We start from the raw sequence: 8,272 nt of genomic DNA on the forward strand, positions 1-8,272 counted from the left end.
GCTCACTCTACTAGGAGTGTTGCATCCTCCTGGGCGCTGGCTTGTGGCGCCTCGCTGACAGATAATTGTAGAGCTGCGGGCTGGGCGACCCCCAACACGTTCGCTAGATTCTATAGCCTTCGTGTGGAGCCGGTATCCTCCTGTGTTCTCACCTCAAACGGGTAGAGGCGCTGAGAGGCCCCGTTTTAGTGTTGGCTTGCTAAAACTGCTCCCGAGTGTCCGTACTGTAGGCCCTGTCGAGCTCCTCCGTCCCCTCGGCAGCCAGACGTGGTGGAACGTCCGGCACCAGGCCCTCACTCGCTGAATCAGTGAGAACCGGTAGAGGGCTGTGTTCCATATGTAGAGGCCTAAGTGGTTCCCATATGTGTAAAGTCCACGGTATAGCCTCAGAGCCCGTGTTTCCCTGGCAGACTTCTGCCATTTCCATGAGGGTTACAATCACCTCTAATCTTCCATATGCACCTAAACACTTCCGAAACCTCCTTCGGGAAGGATGGGGCTTCCGCAATGTTCCTGTTCCAAGTGGAACGGGTAAGTTTTGCCAGTGTTATCCAATATCACTGAGTGGGTAGTGCTATGAAAACAGTGACTGGTCTTCTTGTTGCGAGCCCCGGCCTACACCACAAAGGGGCACGGGCGGCTCGCACAGGACACTGGAAGGGGCAGCATCGATGGCGCTTTGGTAGGGATCCCAATTCGTCGGTCACCGACGTGACTCGGAGTGACTGACTGAAAGGGAATGTCTCGGTTACGTATCTAACCCTTGTTCCCTGAAGGAGGGAACGGAGACGTCACGTCCTGTCACCACGGCTGCTGTACCACCGCTGAGCGGCCGGGTCACCGGCTCGGCTCCTCAGCGAAAACCTGGTATGCGTTGCACCATCAATCATGCAATCATCGCATGCCAATGTGCATTGGCTCGTTTAGTTTACACTCAAAGTGGATTGGTCTCTCTAAGAACTCTCTAAGTTCCCTTCAGGGAACGAGGGTTACATACGTAACCAAGACGTTTTAGTTAACTATAATAACCCATGCAACAGTGAAACAGTAAAAGGACATTTCCAGAAACACCTGTGTGACATCAACTACATCAGTCACCTTCTTTAACTCATAAAAATGCCTGTAACCGTAGTCACAGGTAAGTGAATATCAAAACTTTATATTGAGTGTTTTTACTTTTATTTCAGTTTTGAGTTATTAAGCTACTTCTGCAAATTTAATCCTCTCAGAGATGTAATCAAAACTCTCCCGTTCCGTTTTTTTCCCTATTATTCGGTATTCACCATGAGATAAACGTATACCAGCAGCACGTCCAGCTTACTTTCTGTTCTGGGTTTCACTGATTTTCTTTCTTCTGCTGTGAGCGTGTGAAGAGCTGAATGCTGGAGTAATATGCCGCTCTGCTGGCTTGTTGAATTTCACAGGCTTTCAGGAACAAACCACTCAAACACAAATCCACAGAGGTTCTTCCTGAACTCGCCAGACAATTGTGCTGCTGAAGGTCTCAGCGGCCTTGAAAGGAGCCTGCTGTCTACGGGGAGTTTAGAAGAGAGTTTAAGTTCCTTTCGCTGAGGATATTGTCAGCGCTGAGCCAGGAGAGCTGCGTTTGAGTTTGTCATGAGGATCTTAAGAGAGTCTTCTGGTGTTGTTACAGATGAGAGCTGCCATATGTGCTAAAATCATTAAAGAATCCGTGTTTGTTCACTGTAACTCTCTAGGGGCCCTTATAGGGGAACTAGAGCACAATGACTGAGGTACGTGTTTGTGTGTGCATGAGACTGCATGCTAATAGGTGTCCTAAATGTCACGATGGTTAATGAATGGCTCGTTCACGGACCGTCACATATTGCACACTGATGCATACTTCTTTGGCCATGCATGGTGCTGTAGATTTCATTACAGGTTGGTAGTTGAATGCCTGTGCTTTTCACTTTCTTACAGAAATAAGGATGCAGGAGCTTTGTGTTTACTGATGTAAAAAACAGCTTTGCACAGCAGTCACAGAACTCTGTGATGTTTTACATTACATTTTACATTATAAATGTATATTAATTATACATTTTTAAAACAGGGACTCATTACAGGGTAGGGCTGTCATATTATGACAAAAATCATTATTGGGTGGGTGGGTGGTGAATGTAACGTTAGTCTAGTTTAGCGCAAGTTATGCAAAAACCGCACTCAACAAAACTCCAGCATTTTTAGCGCTTACTAATCGAAATGCCTCTGATTGGCCATTGCGTTCATGATCTCAACAGAAACGTGTGTGATTGGTTATAATGCTCACCGCTGCACAAAACAACACGTAAACAGCAATCTGATGTGACGTGCTTAGATCTAAACGTAATTCCGTGAAATTGACACTTTTAATTCATTTTCACATTTAATTTTAACGCGACAGCCTCAATAGAGTTAGTGTAATTGTTCAGGGGCAGTTTGAATTTGAGGGGCATTTTTGTTCATTAAGCCCCTGTTAATTTCTGACCATGATGGTGATGCGGTTTCTTTCTCTTCCTCTGTGTTATAGATTCAGGGTTCGGTGGGCTCTAGTACATCATCTCTCAACTGCAATGCAGCAGATCCAGACCTGCCTGTGATGTACCGACCGCTGTGACTGACACAAGACCCATTACCCTCATCCGTCTTCTGTTTCTGCAACAACCTGCTGGTGATCTGCTCACTAACTGCACCATCATGCAGGTCTTCAAAGTTGCAAGTATTTGGTGAAACAAAACAGCTGCTTATTTAAATGTTTTAAAGGAGTAGTTCGCCCCAAAAATTGACATTTTGTCATCCATCAGTAGCCCTCATGTCAATCCAATCCAAATCATTCTTTCATGAAAATAAGTGCAGTAAGGTATGATGATGGCGTATGATAGCTTTGTGTGATGAATAAACCTCTGTTATCTGATGATCTTTCCCCTTCACTGAAGCTCTGAAATCGTCTACAAAAATGACACTACGACATCATTTGATGTTCATTTGACTGATTCAAAATGCCTTTGGTTCTCTCTTGTCCCATAAGCAAATGCCATTTCAAACCTGATGCAGCACATCGAAAAACACTTCATATTTGATTTAGCTACAGATTTTCAGTGTACAATGTCTCATATATAGTATATATAGGCTTACACACACACACACACAAATTGTTCAAAAGTTCGGGGTTGGTAAGATTTTTTTAAATGCTTTTGATAGAAGTCACTTATGCTCACAAAGGCTGCATTTATTTAAAGAAAAATACAGTAAAAACAGTAATATTGTGAAAATTATTATAATTCAAAATAACTATTTTCTAATTTATTACATTTTAAAATGCAATTTATTCCTGTGATTCAAAGCTGAATTTTCAGCATCATTACTCCAGTCTTCAGTGTCACATGATCCTTCAGAAATTATTCTAATATGCTGATTTGCTGTTCAAGAAACGTTTCTGATTGTTATCAATGTTGAAAACAGTTGTGCTGCTTCAAATTTTTCTGAGAACTGATCAGTTTTATGGTGTCCTAAATGTCATGATGGTTAATGAATGGCTCGTTCACGGACCGTCACATATTGCACACTGATGCATACTGCACTATAAAATAGCAAGCTGAAATCACCTGCTCCAATCTGATTGGCTTTATGCACTTTTCTGGAGTCAGGGAACACAGGTTTATATCAGTCCGCTGTTAGTTGTGTTTAACGGTTAACTGACTGCTATAGTTACAACTTTTTTAAACTATTTTTTTTTTACTTTTTTATACAACACTTTGCAAGGCTTTATAGCATCAAATCTTTGAGTATTCAAGATATTCTGTCTTTTGAGTGATATAGTTGAATAAATCTTAAAATGAGCAAGTAACATCATATTTTATATTATTATATTAGTGATTTTAACTATAATATATAAATATTGAAAAAAAATCTATATTACATATATTATTTTCATGACTGATTCTTATTACTATAAAATGTTTGGATTTATTTTGTGATTTTGTCTGTTTGTTTTTTGAATGATTTAGAATAATTATAATTTCTGTAAATACAGTTTTTTTTAAATTTTATATATATATATATGATTTGCTGTTCAAGAAACGTTTCTGATTGTTATCAATGTTGAAAACAGTTGTGCTGCTTCAAATTTTTCTGAGAACTGATCAGTTTTATTTTCAGGATTTTTGATAAAAAGAAAGTTCAAAAGAACATCTTTTATTCGAAATAGAAATCTTATAAATGTTTTTATAAATGTCACTTTTGGTCAATTTAATGCATCCTTGCTGAATAAAAGTAATACATTCTTTCAAACAAACAAAACAAATTACTGACCCCAAACGTTTTGTCATTTTGAGAACTGACAGGCCAGGCCTCTATTCACTTTATATATACAGACTTTTTTGTATATGCTTTCAACATTCACCTTTTCTGTTTCTCAGACGAGACAAAATGAGGGAGAATAAATAATCAGAGAATTTTCATTTCTTGTTGAAATATTCCTAGTCACCGACACCTGTGTCTCATTCAAACACTTCATTTGTCTAAATGGACATTTCCTGCATTATTGTATTGTTTCCCCTTCTGTGGTAATGTGCGGTAACCATATTGAATGAAGTCTCAGGTGTTTCATCTCATTCTGCTCTTCTGTGACCTTTAAAACAACAATCTTCTCAAATGCCAAAGAGATGCGTTTCTCCGTTTCACATCCAGGCATGTTTGTGGAGCATGTCAATGCAGTCATGAAACAACATTATGCAAAACATTACATTAACATGTAATCTAAATATTTATTTCAAGTTATTAAAATATGAATATGATGCAATTTATAGTCTTTGTAACCCCCAAACCGCTGTTTGTTTCATGCTCATACAGTACATTTGGCAAGTAACTGGTTAACTGTGTTTACTGAAAAATTACAGAATGAAATGAGACATCACGGCCTTTAATGAAACGGGAAGACAAGAAATGATTCTAAAGGTTTGTCATTTACTGTCAAACAATGCATTCGAATGAATATTCCCATGGTGGCGAGCTTCTATTATGTTGTTAAGAATATTATAATATTTCTGAGCATCACAGCACTCGTGATGAATCACCTCCGGTTACTCTCAATTTCCCACAGCTGGGAAGATACTACAGGCCTGTATCATATGTACTGCATGATCTATGAGAGCTACACGTGTGTGTGTGTGTGTGTGTGTGTGTGTGTGTGTGTGTGGAGCGCACTCCGTCTCCATTCGTCCGGGTGCTACAGGTTTATTGTCCTCAAATCCCATTCAGGAGAATGACTGATGAGGGCCGCCGACTGCCTGCTTTTAACCTCTTCCAGGGAAGTCGGGCTTCTCTCTTCCCCGTAAGACTACCTCCCTAGTTCTCATTTCTCCACTCCTCTAGCTTTTCACAGCCTTCTCTCAACATATATCGCTAATTCTATTTCTCTCTTCATCTAAGCCTGGGGTGTTTTCCATCTGCCCTTTTCTTACTCACTTACTCTATCTTTAAATCTCAATATCTTCCTTCTCTCGTCTTCCCTCAGTCTCTCTCTCTCCCTCAGGCTCTTAACTAGCACTCGGTAGCCAAAATTAGAGATGCAGATGCGAGACTGAGGCGCTAACCGTGCATGGGAAACTTAATTGTGTAATCTTGGGGTCGTTTTTCCTATCTTGCTCAATTCGTACAGGCAGCACAAGCATGAAGGGAGCGGAAAACATAATACTGATTGACTGACAGCTCTCTCAGCCAGAGAATTCGGTCCATGGCAGCATGTTGAGACAAACACGGTCAATAAGAATAAAATGCAAAGTAGAGAGCAAGAAATTTTCATGTTTTAAACAAAGATGAACAAATATTATCGGGGATGTTTGGTTCCAGGCCATGTGTGTCTGATCCAGAAATATCATTGGCTCAACGTGTACTGTACACAAGTACGTGAACCCAGACATTTTCATTTCAACATAAGTATGCACTGCATTCTCAGTGTTGCCACGAGAGGGAGCGATAGCGGGTATTAGCTAGCTGTCGTCTTCTACGTTTAGGCAGTCTTCTATTGTAATGGCAGAGCTTTGAGAAACAATTTGAGCAATTAAATTAATTACATTTAGGTAAACTGGCAATATTTTATAACTAGCTATTAGAATGACATCATATCCAATGCCTGAAATTAGGTCTATGGTTAACACAAGCTCAAGATATTTTCATGTTTTAAAATAAAATACACACGTAATACCCGTGTGTGTGTGTGTGTGTGTGTGTGTGTGTGTGTGTGTGTGTGTCTGTGTGTGTGTTAAAGCCCTGCAGTCATACGGCATGCAGTGGGATTTTCCTGTGTGTTGTGTATGTAGGTCATGAAGGGACTCACTGTGAACCAGGATTGATGCCTAAATGTCTCTGACTCTTCTAGAGCAAAGATGCATGACCAGACGAGAGGCACAGGATGATTGATGGCTTATATCACAGCAGAGAGAAAGAGAGACTGTATAGGTAAGTTCCACTTCACAGATAAACAGCTGTGAGAGCAAATGTTCCATTTTCTTAAACAAATGTATGTTTTAATTGGTTCGGAACACTTTGACAGGGTTTTTGTTGCGGAAAATTTGTCAAACTTTCTCCTTTCTTGAGGCCTGTTAACAAGAACTAAACTAACCGCAGACGAAAGGGCTATTCACATGTAGAGCAAAAGCAGTTCTTCAAGTGCTGGATAGGAACAGTTTACCCGAAAACACCAACTCTGTCCTTCCAAAGCAATTTTATTCTTCTGTGGAAACACAAAAGCATAAATCAGGGTTGCCAGGTACAAGAAAAAGTTTCAATCCAAATCCAAAATCCACTCAAAATGCACCCAAAAGGAATGAAAATGAGGCCAATTTTTTATCTTGTCCAGTCACAGTTGACAGCAGGGGGCCTTAGAATAAATGTTTTTATTTGATTTATTCTGTTTTAAATCATATTTGTATGATTTTAGCTAGAATTGTCTATATGTCACATGTGCATATTGAATAATTTAATCTCTTTAATTTTGGTACTTTGGTACTTTTTGGTAGCCCATAACCCCCCACCCCTTCAAAAAAAAAAAAAAAAACCCTGCAACTCTGTCATTTTCCCCCTTCTGTGAAATAAGTTAAATGGCTGATAAGGTGAGAGAAATGATGATTATACATAAAACTGATATGCCAACTGAGGTCTAGGGGCTATTTAACTACCATATAAGTTTCAAAACAGTCAGTCCACAGTAAAAAGCGCACAGCCTGCATAAAGTAGCTGTGATTTTTCACGAACCGTTGTGACTTCCGTAAAAAGTTGACGTTGGTACTTTGGTACTTTTTGGTAGCCCATAACCCCCCACCCCTTCAAAAAAAAAAAAAAAAACCCTGCAACTCTGTCATTTTCCCGCTACTGCATTTTCAAAATAACCTAGTTGTGTGGGAAAACTGTGATCTTGGCAACATGCACTTTTCAGTACGATTAGAATAAAGGGGAACTAAAGATGTCAAGCTTCAAAAAGACATAAAATATCTTAAAAATGGTCCATATGAATCCAGTTTTATATTCCAAATCATCTAAAGTCATGCAGTAGCTGTGTGTGAGGAGCAAGTCAAAACGTGGCTATGGGCTGCCATTATAGAATAGAAAAGAAAGAAAGAGAATTATATATTTGTGAACAAATTAAATAAAATAAAAAAATTAAATTAAAGGATTTAAGAATTAAAACAAAGAATTTAAGATGAATTTTAGTAAATAATTAAAATAATTCACAAATAAGTTTGAACTGATTCTCAAGTCATCCACAGTGGTCATCAAGTCATCCACAGTGGTTAAGTTAAATTTAAGCCACAGTGGCTTAAATGTAGGTCTGTTCTTCACACTAAGCTATCATATGACTCCAGAACACTTATACTGCTCATATGAACTACTTTTATGGTGCATTTTCATCCTTTTTTGAAGCTTGAAAGCTTAAAGCTCCCCGTGATTGTGAGCGCGCGCGCACACACACACACACACAAACACACACACACACACATTGTTCAAAAGTTTGGGGTTGGTAAGATTTTTTAAAATGCCTTTGATAGAAGTCTCTTATGCTCACAAAGGCTGCATTTATTTAAAAAAATATTGTGAAAAATTATTATAATTCAAAATAACTATTTACTAATTGAATATATCAATTATATGTATATATATATATATATACATATTGATTGGATTCAATTGGATTGAAACTTTTTCTGGTACCTGGCAATATACAGTGGGTACGGAAAGTATTCAGACCCCCTTAAATTTTTCACTCTTTGTTATATTG

General features: G+C 38.9%; 1 protein-coding gene across 1 annotated transcript in view; it reads left to right on the forward strand.

The window, feature by feature from the left end:
• Positions 1–6,302: 6,302 nt before the first annotated feature.
• Positions 6,303–8,272, forward strand: part of LOC107660688 (protein unc-13 homolog C-like) — a 48,609-nt gene continuing 46,639 nt past the window's right edge. Inside the window, exon 1 of the mRNA XM_016450080.1 lies at positions 6,303–6,456. The gene's annotated coding sequence lies outside the window, so the exon portion shown is untranslated. The remainder of the gene's footprint in view (positions 6,457–8,272) is intronic.

The sequence above is a fragment of the Sinocyclocheilus anshuiensis genome, unplaced genomic scaffold (genome assembly GCF_001515605.1).
Source record: "Sinocyclocheilus anshuiensis isolate Anshui unplaced genomic scaffold, SAMN03320099.WGS_v1.1 scaffold948, whole genome shotgun sequence".
In the NCBI taxonomy this organism is placed as follows: Eukaryota; Metazoa; Chordata; class Actinopteri; order Cypriniformes; family Cyprinidae; genus Sinocyclocheilus; species Sinocyclocheilus anshuiensis.